Genomic DNA, 20394 nt, shown 5'->3' with positions numbered 1-20394 from the left:
ACAGCACAGGGGACCTCAGTACATCACTATCAAATGTGCACAGATGCATTGTGAAGTCACTCAGGTACTCACTTCGACCTCCTAAGGCTGCCAGCAAAAGGAAGTTTCACTGTAGATGACTCTTGAGGGCTGAGCATTGTTTAAGACACCGATTACGGTCGTTCAATTCTGGCTCCTGCGCAGGGCGAAGGGATGTAGCCTTTGGTGGTCAGTGGCTATTAACACAGGATTATTCATGCCGGTTCCTTTCTCCCTGGCACATGTTCCAAGTTCAAAGTTGAAAGCACAGTTTACTTTCAGAGTGCAGACGTGTCACCAAATACAACACTGAGATTCTCTTTCCTGCAGACATACTCAGCAAATCTATAGTACAGTAACTGTAAACAGGATCAATGAAAAATAAACTGTGCAAATGCAATTTCAATAAATAGCAATAAATAACATTAGCATGAAATAACAAGATAAAGAATCCTTAAAGTGAGACTATTCGTGGTGGGAACACCAGAAATAGAATGAGTGTAGTTATCCTCTTTTATTCAAGAGCCTGATGATTGATGGGGAGTAACTGTTCTTGAACCTGGTAGTGTGAGTCCTGAAGCACCTGTACCTTCTCCCTGATGGCAACAGTGAGAAAGGAGCATGGCCTGGATTGTGAGGATCTTTGATGATGGATGCTGCTTTCCTATGACAATGTTTCATATACTGTAGATGTGCTCAATGGTTGGGAGGGCTTTACCCATGATGTACTGGGTCGAGTCCACTACCTTTTGTAGGATTTTCCACTCCAAACCATTGATGCTCCTTTGAGCAAAATACCCTATGAAAGGTAGTGGATTTGACCCAGTTCATTATGAGTAAAGCCCTCCCAACCACTGAGCTGTTATAAAACTTGCACCTTCAAAATAGGAATCCTTTTACAAAATTCCATTCAAAGTGTCTTCCCTGTAATCTGAGCTTCCATCAGACCAAATGATACAGCATTAATTACCTTGCAGATGGGACTTCCTGATAACATTGGGCAGGCAATTGGTGGTCAACAGGTGGATGAAACCCTGGAGCCAGTGTTAATCCATCCTGGGAGAGTACCATAGCATCGTAAACATGGCTAAAGGTGGACCAGTAACAGGCTGGGGTCGCAGGTTGGAAACTTTAAAGTATGGACAGCAGGAATTTTGGACAGAGATCGAGTCATTTCAGGGCTGTAAAAGAGAATTCCTGAGAGTGTAAGATATAACAAGTTTTAACAAGCAGTTGAACATCAGTTATAGTTGAGCAGTTTCTACTGTCTTTGTACTTTGCTTCATTACCTTTATTGATTTGGGCAAATTCCTCTGAGTTACTTTTTAGACACTTCAGTACAATGGCATGACTGTGTCTGGGTGAGAAAAGGCAGTCTAGCTGGACTACTTTATCAGCACAGTGACCATCTGGTTTTATCTGTTCGTCACTTGCAGAGAAGCATTCGGAGTGGAGATAACTGTCTGGTTTGTCAAAGCATTAGAGCTAGAGAGAGAGAGAGCTCAGACAGTGAGGCCTTACAACTCAGTTTTGTGTACTCTTCCATGGTTGGTCATAACGAAGATACACGGAGAGTTCCCAGCCTATATCGAGTTTACCTCAAATCACTTGCTTACGGATGAAACTGTTCCATGCTCTTGTTACATTTGATACTTCTGGGGTGGCGCGGTAGCATAATGTGTAACACTATACTCAGTACCAGTGACCCAGGTTCAGTTCCCAGCACTGCCTGGAAGGAGTTTGTACGCTCTCTCTGTGACTGTGTGAGTTTCATCCAGGTGCTTCCTTTTCCTCCCATAGTCCAAAGACGTACTGGTTTGTTTGTGAATTGATCACTGTAAGTTACCCCATGATTAGACTAGGATTAAATCAGGGGATTGCTTAGTGACAAGGCTCGAAAAATCAGAGGAACATATTGTGCACTGTATCTCAATAAATAAATAAACACTTAATTATTATAATACACTTCTGCCATGCCTTCCTCATGCTCCCTAAAGATGTAGTCATTCAATTCCTCTGCTAATTAAATATCCTGGAACTTTTAACAAAAGTAAACTGATAATGATGACCTTGAACCTTCTGGATGAGTGATGAAACAGATGGGTTATCCTCATGTCTTTTAAGGATGGAGAACTTCTGACCTTCTCCTATCTGGCCCAAAGCAATATGGGTGACTGTACTGCAATCTGAAATGTCCGAGCAAGCTCATTTACATCACATCATTGATGATTCAGACTGCATCTGCCAATTACTTACTTAAGCCCATCATCAATCTGGGGCATAGGTTGCCAACAGCAGCTCAACAGAATCCTCTGTCCTGAGCCACTTTCGAGTTGTCCTCCGGTGTAGCCCATCTTCTTGATGTATCCTTCCTGTCCCAGGGATGTGATCTTTGCAGCTTCTGCTAACGCTTCTGTCGCTCTGGGTTTTTACGGGATGGGGTTGTTAGCCCCATAACTAACCTTCCTCCTTTCACAGCTGGGCTTGGGACTGTCCATGGTGAAGTCTGCATCTGGCAATTAGGAAGGGCAAATGAGTGTCAGGTTTGGCAACAATACTTGCACGCTTTAAGTTCACAAACAAGTGCAGTCAGCTGATGACCAAGAGCAAGATAGCAGTTTATATCACTCTGCACTCCTGCTGTCAATCGATGGGAGCTTTTGCACGTACGTGGACCAGCAGATCGTGAGTTTGAATGTGTACCAAACCGTATTGTGCATGGGAGAGGGGACCGGGTGGTGACGTTAAAGCAGAAACAGGAAATTGCTGCCTGTTGGTCAGGTGACTCTGCTATTTTGGAAAATGTGACATCACACTGACATTCACCACTGGTATCTTGACACTGTTGTTATTCAGTGGGGAAAAAAAAACAGATAAAATGCTGAATGATGCATCAGTCACCTGTTTAATACATATGTATAAAGTACAATGATTGATGCCTCGAAATGGAGGTGGAGCTTAACGGAAGAGGTGACCTTGTGTGCTTCTGGCTATGCTGTTGTTCTGTTTCCATATCCTTACACCACACGTTGAAATGGACTCTTTGCCCCACCCCACCCAGTCCACACTAAATACCCAGGACCTATTTTCACTGATTCGCTGGACCATGTTCTCTTATTTTGAATTCTGCTTCTATTCTCACAAATTCCCCCCAGATTCTACCACTCACCTGCACACTTGGAGCAAGTTATGGTGCGCGATTGAGCCAGCAACCTGAACATTTTTGTGATGTGGAAGGATGCTGAAGGACTGTGGGATTCATTGCCGCAGGCAGCTGTAGAGGCCGTTCTGAGGTATATGGGGAGCAGGCAGGAGAATGGAGCTGAGAGGGAAAATGGTGGAGCAGACCTGATGGGCCAATGGCCTAATTCTGCTTCTGTATCTTATGATCTTATAAAAACCATGTGCAAGTAAACCCTACTCGATATCAGGATTGAAAAGGGTTCTCTAGAGTTCTAAGGAAATATCCCTGCTCAATATGTCACTATGCTGATCAGTAGTCACATAGCTGGCATCTTTTTGTCCTGAAATCCACAGAAAGATTCTCATTCCACGTCGGCATGCTGAGGTTTCTGGATAGGGGTTCCCAACTTTTTTTAATGTCATGGACCACTACCATTAACCGAGGGGTCCATGGACCCCAGGTTGGGAATCCCTTTTTCCAGATACGAGAATCTATCGGCCTCCACCTTAAATATACCCAGTCACTTGGCCTCCAGAGCCCACCTGTGGCAAAGGATTCCACAGATACACCACCCTCTGGCTAAAGAAATTCTTCCTCATCTCCATTCTAACTGGATGTCCCTCTATCCAAGTCTTTGTCCTCTGGTCTTAGACTCCCCCACCATAGGAAACATCCTCTCCAAATCTACTCTGTTAATGCCTTTCAACATTCAATGGGTTTCAATGAGATTCCACCCCCCCTCCCCCCCCGCGCTCCATTTTTCTGAATTCTAATGAGTACCAGCCAAGAGCCATCAAACGCTCCTCATATGATAAGCCTTTCAATCCTGGAATCATTTTCATGAACTCACTTTGAACCCTCTCCAACGTAAGCACATCGTTTCATGGATAAGGGGCGCAGTACCTGCCATTTAGTTGATGGCTTAATGGCAGGTGTGAGAAACTCTGGCTCTTATCTCCTTGATGTGCCTCTGTTCAGCTCATGCCACTTCAAACATAAAGTTCAATATTTTGGGGTATTTTCAAAACTGATCCTACTGGTTAAATTTAACTTGACCTGCTAACTGACTTTCAAAAGCTCAGCTAGCACCTGGATGCCTCATTGCTTAGAACTCTGAGAAATTGCTACCACAAGAGCCTTTTTTTTTAAATGCGTTCCTTTTTTTTTAAGCCGCTCAGTTGAAATTGCTTTAATGTTTCAATTACAGAGAGCTTTTCAGGGATTAGCAGACAACAAATACCAGCCGATTTTAGATTCTACTTAAAAATAACCTGCTGTTATGACAAGCAAACTACATGTGAACAAAGTAACAATTTGCATAAAATCAACAAAGAATAACAAGAAACTAGCATCAAGAATATACTGTGCGACTGGCTCCACGAGGCTTCCCTCAGGTTGAGCAGGCAGGCAAAGGCAGCAACCTGCAAAGCTCGACAGTAAGTGAAGGGAAAATTATGCAACTGTTGGATTAAAATTCATAGTTTTGATTAATTGGTGGTGTCAAGGACACCTTAGACTGTCTAAATGGCACGCCGAACGATTACTCCCAGTGCGAGGGTCCAGGCCATCCGGTTTAATATATCACTTTGCTACCTTCTAGTCACCTTTATAGTTCTGACATTTTGGTCCACAACCTCCTCTTGTACCAAGATGAGGCCACCCTCAGGATGGAGATGCAACAACTCATATTCCATCTGGATACCCTACAAACTGATGGCATGAGTATCAATTTCTACTTCTGGTGAACAAATTCCACCCTCACCCCCACATTCCCCACTCAGTTCTTCTCACCTGGCTATTATTTCCCCTGGGTTCCCATCTCCTTCTTGTTCTTCTGTTGTCCAGTCTCCCCTCCTATCAGATTCTTACTTCTCCAGCCCCTGACTTTACCCTCCCACCTGGCTTCACCTAATTCCTTCCAGCTAGCCTCTTGCCCCTCTCCTCATCTTTTTATTCTGGCATTTTACTCCCTTTCTTCACAGTCCTGAAGAAGGGTCTTGACATAAAACGTTGACTGCTTATTCGTTTCCATAGCTGCTGCCTGACTTGCTGAGATCCTCCAACAGTTTGCATTTGTATCTTCAGAGACCTGCCAACCAGCCACCATGACTAAGAAATGATCCCTACTGAGAGAACAATCGGGGGAAAATTATTTTTAAAGAAACTGCTCATTTGGCTTTAATTAAATCAATATACAGTCGCCACAAAATATATTATGTTAATTTAATTAAAACGTGAACTAACCAAATTACTGATATAAAATTGTGGAGATAGGTAACATTAAATTCAATCAGAATGCTGCTATTTTGTGTCGCAAATTGCATTCTCCAGTATCCATCCCATTACTGCCACAAGCACTTTCAAATAGGATTGTAAAGGTTATGTAGCACATACAAAGCAGTGTAGTTCGAGTCTATAACACAATGAGAGTCACAGATATTGCTGTAAGAGCATAGATCATTACGCTTCGTAATGCCTTCAAGACCAGGAGAGACTTGCTTATCTTCTTCAGCATGTGCATGGCTGAAGCATGAGGTGGGTGGAGAAAATTTGACTGATACCAACACGGCACTGTATCCTTCTTTAAGCCAGATATTTGGGGGATTTGGAGTAAACAGGAAGGACTTTGTTTTCTTGGCCGAGGGACAGAGCTTTGAAAGAACTCAGTGATTCAGGAATATCTCCTTACCCTCCGCCATCAGATTTCTCAACGGACGCTGAGCCCATGAATACAACCTCACTACTTTTTTTTCTTTTTTTGTTTTTTTTTTGTAATTTATTTTTTTATTGAAGTTCATCATCAAACATTTCCATAAGATGTATTTCAGACATTGTGCACCACTTATTTAATTTAGCCTCTCCCCCCTCCTCTATTCCACACTCTGACCTTTTATTTCTTCTCACCTCCCTCTGGGTCCCCTCCTCCATTTCTTTCTCATACTGTCCACTCTCCTCTCCTGTCAGATCCCTTTCTCTCTGGCCTTTCAGCTTTCCCACCCACCCAGCTTCACTTGTTACCTTCCAGCTAGCCTTCTCCCCTCCCCACCTTTTTATTCTGGCATCTCTCCCCTTCCTTTCCAGTCCTCAAGAAGGGTCTCAGCCTGAAACATCAACTAACTATTCATTTCCATAGATGCTGCTTGTCCAGCTGAGTTCCTCCAGCATTTTGTGTGTGTTGCTTTCAATTTAACCTTTTCAATATGTGTATAATTTATGTAATTTACAATTTTTATTATTTTGCATTGCAATATACTGCTGCTGTGTAACAATGAAATTTCATGACGTGTCAGTAATATTAAACGTGGTTCTGATTTTGCTTAGTAGAGGGTAACTAGAGAGATGAGAAATAGAGGTGGGGATTTTGAATTCAGTATCCGAAAGGTTATCAGAGGCAGATACACTCATCACGTTTAAGTAGTATTCAGACTCTGAAAATAATAGCAGAAAATGCAGGTTAGATAGCATCTGGTTCAGGTTAAAAATCTAATATCAGAATTGGGAAACTGAGAAAACAAGGGCAGAGAGATTCAGATTTAGATTCATTCATTACGTGTACATTGAAGCACACAGAGAAGCGACTCGTATGCTTTAACAACCAGCATACTCAAGGTTGGTGGCAGCCTGCAAGTATTGCTACATGTTCTGGAGCCAGTAAAGCATGCCTCCAATGTTCCACAGAACAAAACAGGCAGCAACAACAGAACAAGACAAAACAGCGCAACACACCCCTTTCTCATCCCTCCCACCTACCCACCCACTCACACACGCACATACAGAGGCATGCAAACCCAAAATGGACTTTCTCTGGGCCTCTAGTCCGTGGCTCTGTATTCTTCACAGACATCAGGCCTCCAGCTTTGGATTCCGACCCAGGACTCGCTGATCACAGAGTTAACCTTTGGGATTCAACTTCCAGACTAGCTTGGAACTCTAAATCTGGTGACATGAGCCCTCTAGGCTCTTTCGGGCCTCTTTTCAGTCTTCGATCTTCGAACTCACCATGCTTTGGTCTTAGGTCTTCAGCTTTGCCCTTTGGACTTTGGCAGGTTTGACCTACAGACAATAATTTCTGGATTCGCATGGATCCTTTGAACTCTGTTGATGTGTGGGGTTGGGGGGATCATTACTGGACCTTGTATTCCTATACATACTGGCCTCCAATGCACAATTGGACCTGAGATTATTGCTCTTCTCAACAGCTGCTAAGATGACCTCTGGCATTGCTGGCGTTTGACCATGGAATGCTTCAACCTGAACTTGAAGGCCTGCCCAGATTCTTTATTTTTTATTGCCCTGGCCTTTGACCCCCCCCCCCCACCACCCCTGTTGCTAAACCTTAACCTGGCCCCTAACTCCCCCACGCTGCCCCAGAATAATCCCTGTGAACCTAAAAATACAAGTCTGAGACAAGACATTGACAGACTATGCAGCTTGGTTCCATCTTGACTAGATAGGATGGATCGGATCAGAGGAATATCCTTGATAGGATGAGGCCAAGATGATCCCAATGTGGTTAATAGATTAATGAGGACAGTTAGAAGGAGAGAAATCCTGAGGGGTGCAATTGCACTGATAAAAAATAAGCTGCTCTTTCTCAAGATTTCAGTGAGTTTAAGGAAGCCACAATGCGACGTCAGTATGGAAGGGGGGAAGGAGAATTTTAGTGACGGATGACTGGAAAACCAAGGCTCAATCTCATAGGCTGAGACAGGTTGTCTAACCTGCCTGTGCCTTTATATCTGAAATTTAAAATTTTCAAGTGCTTGGATACGCACTTGAAAAGTCATGGCGTTCAGGGCCATAGACCATGTACAGGATATCAAGCTAGATAAAGTACTTGGATCTGAACCAGCACAGTAGATTCCATGATTAGTATTGGAAGTCCTTAATGGCTCCTCATAAATGATGCCTCAGAGGCTCACAGTGTGCTGGCCATTGTGAGAGTAGCAATCAGAATCATGGGGAGTGCTGTCTCAAAGACCACTGGAACACATGGTTACCTAATCTTCCACCTCACATCCCATTTTTCCTAACAATGAGCATTTTTTTAATACACATTAAATGATGATGATCATCATTATATGCCATATGGTATGATGTGGGTGATCATGGTCTATTCATGACCATGAACATTCCTGACAAATTTACATTAGTGGTGTGCCACTGCCTTTTTCTGGACAGTACCCTTACAAGGCAGGTGACCCCAGCCTTTACCCTCTGCTTCAGAGATTGTCTACCTGGCGTCAGCAGTCGCATAGCCAGCACTTGTGAAATGCACCAGCTGCTCATGTGACCGTCCACCACCTGCTTCCGTGGTTTCATGTGACCCTGATCGAGAGGAGGGGGAGCAAAGCAGATGCTACACCTTGCCTAAGGTGACCGGCAGGCTAGCACAGGGAAGGAGCACCTTACACCTCTTTAGCAGAGAGTATCTCCACCATGCCGCCCATTAAATGATACAAGAAGGTAATTGGCTAATGAAGAATTTCCATTCAAATTTGTTAAAATAAATTAATATACAATAACCTATTTTTGAGAAATAAATTAGATAAATAAAATAAATGCAGCTTACATGGATTTTCTGCAGACTTTTCATCAGAAAAGTGAGAAGAAAGTTGGTCGATAAGCAGTAAATACCCAATGAGGCAAATTTATGCAATGCACATTGGGAATACATTGAAAATTATGTTGCTCCTATATTAATGTAGAAACAATATTTTAATAATTTAAATTATAATTTTAAAGTAAGATTATGAGAGGCATACATAAGAGTAGTTAAGGAATATCTGTTTCCCAGCATTGAAACGTTTAATACAAGGCATTCAATGAAGGTGAGAGGGGATTTTAAAGAGGATGTGAGGGGTATTTTGTTTTACCTAGAGAGTGGTGGATGCCTGGAATGCACTGCCTGGTATGGTGGTAGAGGCAAATACATTAGAGGCTTTTAACAAACATTTAGATGGGCACATGAATATGAGGAAGATGGAGGGATATGGATGTTGTGTAGTTAGGAGGAATTAATGTTTGAGTGTTTTTGATTTGCTTTTACGCTGGTTCAGCACAACGTTGTGGGCTGAAGGGCCTGTTGCTCTGCTGTACTATGTTCTAAATCAACACATACAAAATGCTGGAGGAATTCCGCAAAACAGCACCTGTGGATATAAATAAACAGTTATCGTTTTGGGCCAAGACCCTTCTTCAGGACTGAAAAGGAAGGAGGAAGATGCCAGAATAAAAAAAGATGGAAGTGGAGGGGAAGGAAGCTAGTTAGAAGATGATAGGTGAAGCTATGTGGGTTGAAAAGGTAAAAAGCCACAGAGGAAGGAATCTGATTGGAAAGAAGAGTGGATCATAGGAGGAAAGGACCTAGGGGGAGTTGATAGGCCAGTGAGGAGAGGTAATAGGCCAGAGTGGGAATTAGAAGAAGTAGGGAGGGGAAAGGAATTTTTCTTTTACCAGAAGGAGAAATCGACGTTCATGCCATCAGGTTGGAGGCTCCCCAGAAGAAATATAAGGTGTTGCTCCTCCACTCTGAGGGTGGCCTCATCTTGGCACAATATTTATATTTGCAAGCATTCGCTGTATTTTCTTATTCTGCAGAAGGAGTTTAGCAAACGGTGAGAAAATTATGGAAAAATAGCACAATCAATGCTTTGTAGTTAGGTGCACGATGATATTTGTCGGAAGGAAAAGCAAGGGATAGGAAAAGATGTTGGCTTTTAAAAAAAGTTGAGAGATCAGGGACTCAAATATAGAATTTTCTGATTGTGTGGTTGTTTGGTAATGAGAAGGGATTTGAAAAATTGTGGTTATTTTCACAAGAACAGTGGCAGCTCAAAGGAAATTTAATAGGGGTTTTAAAACTATGAAGAATTTTGAGAAAGTAATTCAAAACAGGGCTATTTCCTCGGTTGGGGATTTACTAATGAGACATCAGGAGTTCAGAATTGTTGCTCAAAGAACAAAGACTGAGACAGGGATGATATTATTTTATGTAACTGTTGTCTGTTGCATGGAAAACCTTGTCTCAGAGATGTATTGATCAATTGTATCACGAAGGAAGCTTAGATTAAGATTTGACAGGGTAAACTTAAGTTTTTGGCATTTAGGGGAAGATGCAACGTAGTGAGTTTAAATTGTTTCAGTAAAAACCTGACAAGTGAACTACATTACTTATTTGTTAGACATTGTGTAGGTATAAAGATTGGAAACTTAAGAGAATAAATTATTGGTTAATGATCTGTTTATTTGTAGTTTTTCAGCTACTGTATAATATAACAAATTGCATTGTACAATTTATGACCTAGAATCTTATTAAGCATTCTCTACAAGGCACAAGTAGTACAATTAACAGACTAAGCTATATACTGTATCTGCAGTGGTTGTCCATCCTGTCTGCTGATGACAAGAAAACTGAGTTTTTAAAGTTGTTTGCAAACAGCTTCTTCGAGCCCCAGGTGAGATCAGAGCGTCTGGTGGGGACCAGAGATGAGTGAGCAGCCCCAGAATGGACAGGACTTCACCAGAGATGCCAGCCCCTACACTCCAATGTACATGTAGATCAGTAATAGATGTGTAAATTGTATTAAGTTGAGTTTGAAATTTAAATTAATCTTTAATATATTCTACATGTAGTGTGTAATTTACTCCTGATGGGGAACAAGTGTGCTGAGAACCCACAGGACAAAAGCACAATCAGATTTCTAATCTGCTATTAGTGTGTTGTCGGCATATTTTGATAAGCTCATTTTGCATACTTTAATGAGTCTTCCTCACTATAAAGCCTAAACATCAAGAAAACAAGATGCCGATGATCAATCTGAAAATTATTTGATATGAAATGAGGTGAAGCTTGTACACTTTGAGAGGATCCCCTTAGCTGGTTAGATCCGCTTAACTGTTTAACTATGCTATTAGCTAGAGAACAGATCTTCGGACTTTAGATGCAATTGTTTTACAAAAAGGCACTGGAGGAATTAGATTACATGAAAGATATCAAGAATTCTTGTGCTACCCAGCAAAATAGTTTCTTCTGAATCAAGTTGTTTAACTTTGTAAAATATTACTACTACTGTGGTTAGGTTCATTATTGATAACAAAATCATGATGCTTATTTTGAGAAGGTCCATCATGTTTTGGGTGGCGGGGAGGGGTACCAAAGGGGGAATAAGGCACCTCTTTCCTTCGCTAGCCTGCAGGTCATCCTTGTGTAAGGTATAGCACTTGCTTAACCACCTCCGATCAGGGTCACATGAAGCCATGTGAGCAGGTGGTGGATGGTCATATGAGCAGCTGGTGAATACCACAAATCCTGGTTATTTGAGCACTGATGCCAGGCAGACAATCTCTGAGGATTATTGATAATGGCTGGGGGGGGGGGGGGTCACCTGTTTTGTAAAGACTCTGCCCAGAAGAAGGTAATGGCAAGCCACGTCTGTAGAAAAGTATGCCAAAAACAATCATAAGATCATAAGATATAGGAGCAGAAGTAGGCCATTTGGCCCATCGAGTCTGCTCTGCTATTCAATCGTGGGCAGATCCAATTCTTCCAGTCATCCCCACTCCCCTGCCTTCACCCCATACCCCTTGATGCCCTGGCTAATCAAGAACTTAGTCATGGAAAGACCATGATTGCCCCTGTCATACGACATGGCATGTAATGAATGAACAGACATCATGTTCATTTGTTTTCAAATATTTAGATCAGTACCTTGTGAAATTTCAGTCTTTTAAACAAGGAGCAAACTGATAGAGGAATACAGACATTTAGGCAGCATCCATGGAAGCAAAGGTTTTGTTGTTGTTTTAAGGCTATCCCTTTCCAGGGGTTCCCAATCTGGGGTCCACGGACCCCTTGCTTAATGGTGAAGGTCCATGGCGTAAAAAAGGTTGGTCACCCCTGCTCTGCTTCCACAGGTGCTGCCCAATCCATTGGGTTCTTCCAGCTATTTGGATTATGTCCCATATTCCGGCATCTATAGGCCGTTTGCATGTTGCACTTAACTCTTTTTAATCTGATGCTTTCTTTGGAAACATTGAAATCTTATTAAGTGTTGTAATAATGTTAAGTTTACGCATAAATCTAAATTGATGGATCCGTCCTGCTTGTTCCACTCAGTGTTTGTCAAAGACCACACGTCCTGCTGTCAGTTAATAATTATATAAGGAGGAGGACTGGAATATTATCATCATAATTAAAATGATTTAGAGGAGTCTCAGTCACTTGAAATCTAACAATCAAACTGTATGAAAACCATATCCCGAGATCAGAGGAAACAAATTCTAGCTTTTCCAAAGACCCATTTCCTCTTTATATACTGTAGTTATTTGCAATGAGGTCACCTCAGCAATAAATCTGCTTTTTGCCTTACCAACAGCAGATCTAGTCCTCTAGTCAGCCATAGTCAAAGAGCACAATAATCCTGACATTTGCTTTATTGTAGCAAATTCAAATCAAACTGCTAAGGGCTCACAACAGAGCAAAAGCTAGAAGTACATGTCAGAAAGCATCTGGGAAAAAATTATAGCAGCTAGACTAATACCTGTTTCTTTCCTCAGACCAATTGATCTGCTGAAAATTTCCAACGTCTTCTGCCTTTAATCAATTTCCAAAATCGGTAACATTGCTTATTTAACAAACAAGTATATACACTTTCAGATTAAGCTGCTCTGGGATGGATTTTCATTCTCTCTCACATTATTTCCTAATAATTAGAAGTAACGGTTTGAGTAAAGAGAGCAGAACTTCATCAGATTATTCAAGATCACTTACTAGAAAAATATACATTAGAAAGCATTTTTTTTAAAGTTATCAGTTGCAAAAATAGTATGACAGGGAGGAGGATATTCGTTCAACATACAGGTACCATTGGATTAAGAACTACCCAGTCTACTTGCGTTTTCTAACACTGAATCCAAAGTTCTGAAGATCAAGGTACTTTACAAATCAGAAGCAGAATCAGAATCAGACTTTAATCGCCAAGTACCTGTGCACATACAAAGAATTTACTTCCGGCAGATGTTGTCTCTCTGCTCACAACAATAATAATGATAAATATAAATGAAAATATAGATTATACATACAAGTAGTGCAATCCAAGTAATAGTTAGCCAACAGTTAACCAGCAGTTAACTGTTCAGCAAAGTGACCGCAGTAGGGAAAAAACTTCTCCAGTGCCTATTAGTCTTAGTCTGGAGGGATCTGAAGCGCCTACCAGACGGAAGCAGTTCAAACAGTCCATGCGCAGGATGGGAGGAGTCCTTTATGATGTTCCCCGCCCTCTTCTTCAACCTGGAAGAGTACAGGTCCACAATAGAGGGCAGGGAGGCTCCAATGATGCGCTCGGCAGTCCTCATTGTGCGCTGTAGTCTGGTTCTATCCTGCTTGGTGGCGGCTCCAAACCACACAGTGATATCAGGAACATTTCTAATTCTAGAGCCCTTTCTCGTGCACCTCCTGCGCTCAAGGTGGAAGAAAATTCCACATTTCAGCTTTAACCCTTCCATCAATGACATTATATCTGTGTCCACTGGTGTTTCAAATATTCAAAGTATATTTATTATCTGGGAATGTATGCAGTATGCCAACCTGAGATTCATCTTCTGCTCAGCCAGCCACAGGACAGAGAAGCACCATGAAACCCATTCAAAGAAACCATCACACCACAGAGTCATTGAAACAGTCTAGGAATGTTCAATTCTGTTCAATTTAGAACTGTGTCATTTGTTGACTGCAGAGCCAGTCCGCTCCAATCAAAATTGCACTGGCACAGGCACCTTCCTCTGGCAGCAGAGAGTGGGAGCGAGAGAGGGACTGGTCAAGCACAGGCAGACAGTGCTGAACACCTGGTCACTTTTCGCATTCTCATCCTCGTTAATTTCAATCTTGCTCGATGCTTTAGTCGGTGAGATCGACAAGAAATGGAATGAATGTGGGCTCACACCCCATCTCCAGGCTTCTTGGCTTCCAGGCCGCACACTCCAGCCGTAACCTCACTGAACTCCCTTGGAGACAGAAAGTGATCAGTCTGAAAACACACCATCAAAATGTAAATCACAGGGTCCAATAGTAGCAGAATGTTCTACATCAAGAAATATATAATTTTTCATACTTCTTTACAACACAGAAGGGGGCCATTCACTCATCAGAATCAGAATCAGGTTTATTATCACCGGCATGTGACATGAAATTTGTTAACTTAGCAGCAGCAGTTCAATGCAATACATAATCTGGCAGAGAGAAAAAAAATGATAAATAAAATAAAATATAATAATAGATAAACAAGTAAATTATATATATTGAATAGATTATTTAAAAATGTGCAAAAACAGAAATGCTGTATATTAAAAAAGTGAGGTAGTGTCCAAAGCTACAAAGTCCATTCAGGGTGGCAGAGGGGAAGAAGTTGTTTCTGAATCGCTGAGTGTGTGCCTTCAGGCTTCTGTATCTCCTGCCTGATGGTAACAGTGAGAAAAGGGCATGCCCTGGGTGCTAGAGGCCTTTAATAATGGACGCTGCCTTTCTGAGACACCACTCCCTAAAGATGCCGTGGGTACTTTGTCGGTTAGTACCCAAGATGGAACTGACAAGATTTACAACCTTTTTACAACCTTCTGCAGCTCTTTTCGGCCCATGCAGTAGCCCCCCCCCCATACCAGAGAGAGATGCAGCCTGTCAGAATGCTCACCAGAGTACATCTATAGAAGTTCAACTCATTGAATCTATGATGGCATTCAGAGTGTTTCCATCAGCGCCATTACCCTCTTACTTCCTTTCAACCTCTTTCACGTGGCCATGAGTTCCACCCTGGTTCACTGGACACCCAATTAAATGACTGGTGCCTTATCAAAACTAGTTCACCAACTAACCAGTTTACCTTTGGCATGCCGAAGAAAATTGATTCACTGTGTTCAGAGGGTGAGCATAGAAACTCTGTGCATCGAAACTGGAACTGTGAAGTGACAACACCACTTGTTCTTTCACTTTGATGCTCTCCTCATTATTTATCCACATAATGTTATGTACTCTGGTTAGGTCTCCTCTTCCATAGACAAGAATCTACCTTCACGAATCTTTACTGCTGGCTGGAATTTTCCAATCTTGTTGAGGTTATTGGAAGCAATTGGAAAGAGTGGGATCATAGAATCTAGTGGTCCCAAGGCAGCAAGTTGTATAAAGGGTAAGCCAGGCAGAATCATTAGTTTATGTGAGAAAACAAAGATCCAATGTATATTTATTATCAAATAATGCATACATTATACAGCCTTGAGATTTGTCTGCTTCAGCCACAAAGCAAGAAAGCTGAAAGAACCTTATTTATAAGAAATAAAGACCAACCCCCATTGCACAGAGAAAGAGAATAAAACACAAATCATGCAAGGAACAGCATTTCAAACCAAATTGAGTTCTTAGCTCCAAATCCCCACAGCACTCCAGAATAGGCCCAAGCCTCAGTCTCAGTTCATCATGCTAGCAAGGCAAATTGCTGCGAAGCTCGCAGACACGAAACGCAGAGGCCGGGGGGCAGTCTCTCAGCCTCAGTGCCACGGGGAGAGAACTGAACGTCACGGGAGGTCAAGCGAAATTGGCCTGACTCTTGTCTCCGATCCTAGCACCCTGTCTTTAGAGTCTACTTGGACTGTCAGTTAAATTGTCCAATCAGCAGATCATTCCTTCTGTGTTTAACACAGAAGAAAACCTGGATTTACCTCAAAGATGCTGCACTAACCTTATATCTTTTGATCTGTTATAGCTAAAATTTCACCCATCCCTTTTGTGGAATACTTGCAACTTTTAGTGAACTTCAAAAATACATCACCCTCTGATTGAAGAAATTTCTCCTGAATGGCCAACTTATTTTGAGACTGATTTGTTCTTTACTTCCCAGCCAAAGGATACACCAATTTGTCAAGTGCCCAATCAAGTCTTTGAAGAATTTTATTCATTTCAACAAGTAGAGCTTTTTTACATCAAATAATTAGCCCTTAATAGCAACACAATGATTACATAGTGACTTCACAGTTTTCTGAGAATTAGCTTTTTTTGGAATGATTATCAAATACCATTTTGTGATTTGACAAATAGCTACTCTCTAATATTCTGCAAAGTTGGAAATACTATAATTACTAAATTTAAATTGTGCTTTTAACCTTGTAAAATTGGAGTAACCGTATGGAATAATGTTATCTGAAATATAAATCTTCTCTTTGCTCAAAACATGCTTCATATACTAGAAATCTAATTCTAATTTATTATTATTTTCAGTTCAGTAATTTACATTTGAACTTTAGAAAGGTTTAGTCATGGTATTATAATCAGCAAATCTTGGGATTGATCCTTAGATGCTGGCAAAATCCTGAGGGCAAAACCAAAGGTCAAAGTGCGGAATACATTGGGTCCAGAGGTAGAAGCTTGAAGGTCGAGGCCTGAATGAGTCACGAGGGCCCAGGTTACCGAGGTTGGTGTCCATGTGAGTCTCGAGGTCAAGGGCCAAAAAACAAGCCTGTGATTGGCAAAACCTTGGGTGAAGTCTGAACTTGAAGACCCGACATTGAGAGTTTGAGGTCAAGGCCCGGAGGCTTGGAGGTGGCCTGTACCGGGATTGGAGTCCTGCCTGTGTGTGAGGGTGAGTGGGAGGCTGAATGGGGGAGTGAGGAAGTGGTTTGCTTTGCATTTATTATGTTGTTTTGTTGTTGGTGTTACTGTGGCTTGTGTTGTTCTGCTGAACATTGTGGGTACGTTGTGTTGGCGCTGAAAAACCTGGGGACCCCTGCACATCCTTGGATGTGTTGGTTGTTAACATAACTAACAGATTTCACTGTTTTCATGTAGATGTGATAAATAAAAATGAATTTGAAGAATATTTATTCAAATAAATTAGGAGAGGCTTGTTTTAATTGTCTGGCAAGCCCAGACTCCTCCAGGACAAGTCCTTCTAATAGTCTGTTTGTTCATTCATTATGTGTTGTGGTGTATGACATGGCCAATCATTGTCCATCCATGACCAAAATTGTTCTTGGCAAATTTTTCTACATAAGTGGTTTGCAATTGCCTTCTTGTGGCAGTGTCTTTATAAGATGGGTAACCCCAGCCAATGTCAATATTCTTCAGAGATTGTCTACCAGGACAATAACCAGGACTTGTGATATGCACCAGCTGCTCGTACAACCATCCACCACCAGATCCCACTGCTTCACGTGACCCTGATCAGGGGCTGTGCACGTGCTACACCTTTTGTAAGGGTGACCTGCAGGTTAGCGGAGGAAAGAGGCATCTTGCACCTCCTTTGGTAGAAATGTATCTCCACCCCGTCACGCATCCTTTTAAAAGTACTGGGAAAATTTTGGTGGCAGAAGAAGTGGTATTTACCAAATTGTAATCCAGTAGCATTGATATTCTAAAAATAAGTCCCTGTTTCAAAACAACATTTGCGTGTACATTGGTACTTTCTAAGCAAAGTTAATTTGAACGGTTTCTGTTTTTTATAATGAATCCTCTGTTTCTTGCCAGAGTAATTGAAAAAAAAGAAAGAAACTCTAAGAGCAAAAAAAATTATTCAAATCAAAACCAATCAATTGCCGCCAACCTGTGACCCCAGATGGAGTCGTCACACTTACATGACGCACCCATGGCCCCAGTGATTGCTCCAAGGGGTCAAATTCCCTATTTCAATCCTTTATTAGCAAATAGAAAACGTACAATTAAGCATTATTGAATGTCTCAGCGGTCAGCAAAGATGTGACCTCCACTGGTCCTGAGCTACAAACCGCCATGAAACAAGCAAGAACACGTAACTTACTCCCTTCGCTTTTACCACACCCCCACTAATGTAACTAGTTACCAAAATAAATGGACAACACAGAATACAAAGCAAATAGCAAGCAGATACAGAGTGCATTGATTACACTGAATGAATGATCAGTTACACGATATTTTGAAGTTTCAGTTGAAATGCCTCTCTGTTCTGCCTATTAATGAGTAGCTCAGTCATTGTCACTCAGTCGTCCCATAGAGCTGAGCACTTGGGCCATCATCTAGCACTAGCTTGTCTTATTATGCAGCTAAGTAATGATAGTGTGTCAAACCAAACTCAGGTTTAATTGGACATAATACTGCTGCTTGAATAGCAATGAGATGATGGTCTTTTTGTTAGGGATGGCTTAATAAAGTTACCTTTCTTGTCAGCAGCGTAAACATACTGCTCTTGTTCTGTAATAATACAACAGCAACACTCTGAATTGGTGGAAGGAATCATTGTGTAGACTGTCTTCCTTACCTACTATGACATATATTGGCCCATCAAGGCCATGCCAGTTTCCGATAGAGCAAAGTTCAAAGTTCAAAGTTAATTTATTATACAACCTTGAGATTTATGTCCTTACAGGCAGCCACAAAACAAGGAAACCCAAAAGAACCCATCAACAATACCTGAGAAACACCAAATGTGCAGAGAGAGAGAGAGAGAGAGAGAGAGAGAGGGAGAGTAAAGAACAAATGGTACAAACAATAAATGTAAGCAACACACACAAAATGCTGGTGGAACACAGCAGGCCAGGCAGCATCTGTAGGAAGAAGCACTGTTGACGTTTCGAGCCGAGACCCTTCATCAGGACTAACTGAAAAGAAAGAAAGCAAGAGATTTGAAAGTAGGAGTGGGAGGGGAAAATGTGAAATGATAGGAGAAGACCAGAGGGGGTGGGGTGAGGCTCAGAGCTGGAAAGGTGATTGGCGAAAGTGATACAGGGCTGGAGAAGGGAAAGGATCATGGGACAGGAGGCCTAGGGAGAAAGAAAGGGGGAGGGGAGCACCAGAGGGAGATGGAGAATGGGCAGAGTGATGGGCAAAAAGAGAGAAAATAAAGGAGGAAGGGGGAAAAAACTAAATACATCAGGGATGGGGTAAGAAGGGGAGGAGGGGTATTAATGGAAGTTAGAGAAGTCAATGTTCATGCCAACAGGTTGGAGGCTACCCAGCCGGTATATAAGTTGTTGTTCCTCCAACCTGAGTGTGGCTTCATCTTGACAGTAGAGGAGACCATGGATAGACATATCAGAATGGGAATGGGACGTGGAATTAAAATGTGTGGCCACTGGGAGATCCTGCTTTCTCTGGCAGACAGAGCATAGGTGTTCAGCGAAATGGTCTCCCAATTTGTGTCGGGTCTCACCAATATATAAAGGGCCACACCAAGAGCACTGGACGCAGTATACCACACTAGCCGACTCACAGGTGAAGTGTCGCCTCACCTGGAAGGACTGTCTGGGGCCCTAAATAGTGGTGAGGGGGGAATTGTGAGGGCAGTTGTAGCACTTGTTCTGCTTACAAGGGTAAGTGCCAGGAGGGAGATCAGTGGGAAGGGATGAGGGGATGAATGGACAAGGGAGTTGCGTAGGGAGCGATCCCTGTGGAAAGCAGAAAGGGGGGGAGGGAAAGATGTGCTTGGTAGTGGGATCCCGTAGGAGGTGGCGGAAGTTATGGAGAATTACAGGTTGGTGGGGTGGTAGGTGAGGACAAGGGGAACCCTATCCCGAGTGGGGTGGCGGGTGGATGGGATGAGGGCAGATGTGCGGGAAATGGGAGAGATGCGTTTGAGAGCAGAGTTGATAGTGGAAGAAGGGAAGCCCCTTTGTTTAAAAAAGGAAGACATCTCCTTCGTCCTGGAATGAAAAGCCTCATCCTGAGAACAGATGCGGTGGAGAAGGAGGAATTGTGAGAAGGGGATATCATTTTTGCAAGAGACAGGGTGGGAAGAGGAATAGTCCAGGTAGCTGTGAGAGTCTGTAGGCTTATAGTAGTGATGCACCATCAATAGCTCTCAGAGACGGGAGACAAACGACAGGCTTTTATTAGCTGCAGGAAACAACCACACAACATCCTGGAGACTGAGGGGGGAGCGTTGCCTCCAACCATCTTTATACAGAGGTCTGTGAGAGGAGCCACAGGAGCAGTCAGCAGAGGGGTGTGTTCACACAGGTAATATGTAGTTCACCGCAAGTAGAAATCAGTAAAGCAAGCAAATAGCGTTTAGAATAACGGTGAGTCGTCAGGCACAAAGCCCGGAGTAGCTGGAGCAGGCCCAGCCTCAGATTCAGGCAGCACACAGTGGTGTAAATGTCACTGGGCCCACAGACACAAAGCCTGGAGCAGGCCCACAGCCTCAGCCTCAGACTGAGGGCAGCTCACAGTGGGGTAA

The 20394-nt window shown here is 42.4% G+C and overlaps 1 protein-coding gene and 1 long non-coding RNA gene across 2 annotated transcripts in view; one reads left to right on the top strand and one right to left on the bottom strand.

The window, feature by feature from the left end:
- tafa5a (TAFA chemokine like family member 5a) overlaps window positions 1-20394 on the top strand; it is a 773862-nt gene that overhangs the window by 136125 nt on the left and 617343 nt on the right. The window lies entirely within an intron of this gene.
- The window catches only part of LOC132403780 (uncharacterized), a 42785-nt gene continuing 35433 nt past the window's right edge, over window positions 13043-20394 (bottom strand). The window contains exon 4 of the long non-coding RNA XR_009515342.1: window positions 13043-14229. This is a non-coding gene — a long non-coding RNA (uncharacterized LOC132403780). The remainder of the gene's footprint in view (window positions 14230-20394) is intronic.

This window comes from Hypanus sabinus, chromosome 13 (genome assembly GCF_030144855.1).
Source record: "Hypanus sabinus isolate sHypSab1 chromosome 13, sHypSab1.hap1, whole genome shotgun sequence".
In the NCBI taxonomy this organism is placed as follows: domain Eukaryota; kingdom Metazoa; phylum Chordata; class Chondrichthyes; order Myliobatiformes; family Dasyatidae; genus Hypanus; species Hypanus sabinus.
Note: the sequence above shows the minus strand (reverse complement) of the source record. Positions and strands in the feature narration are given on the sequence as shown.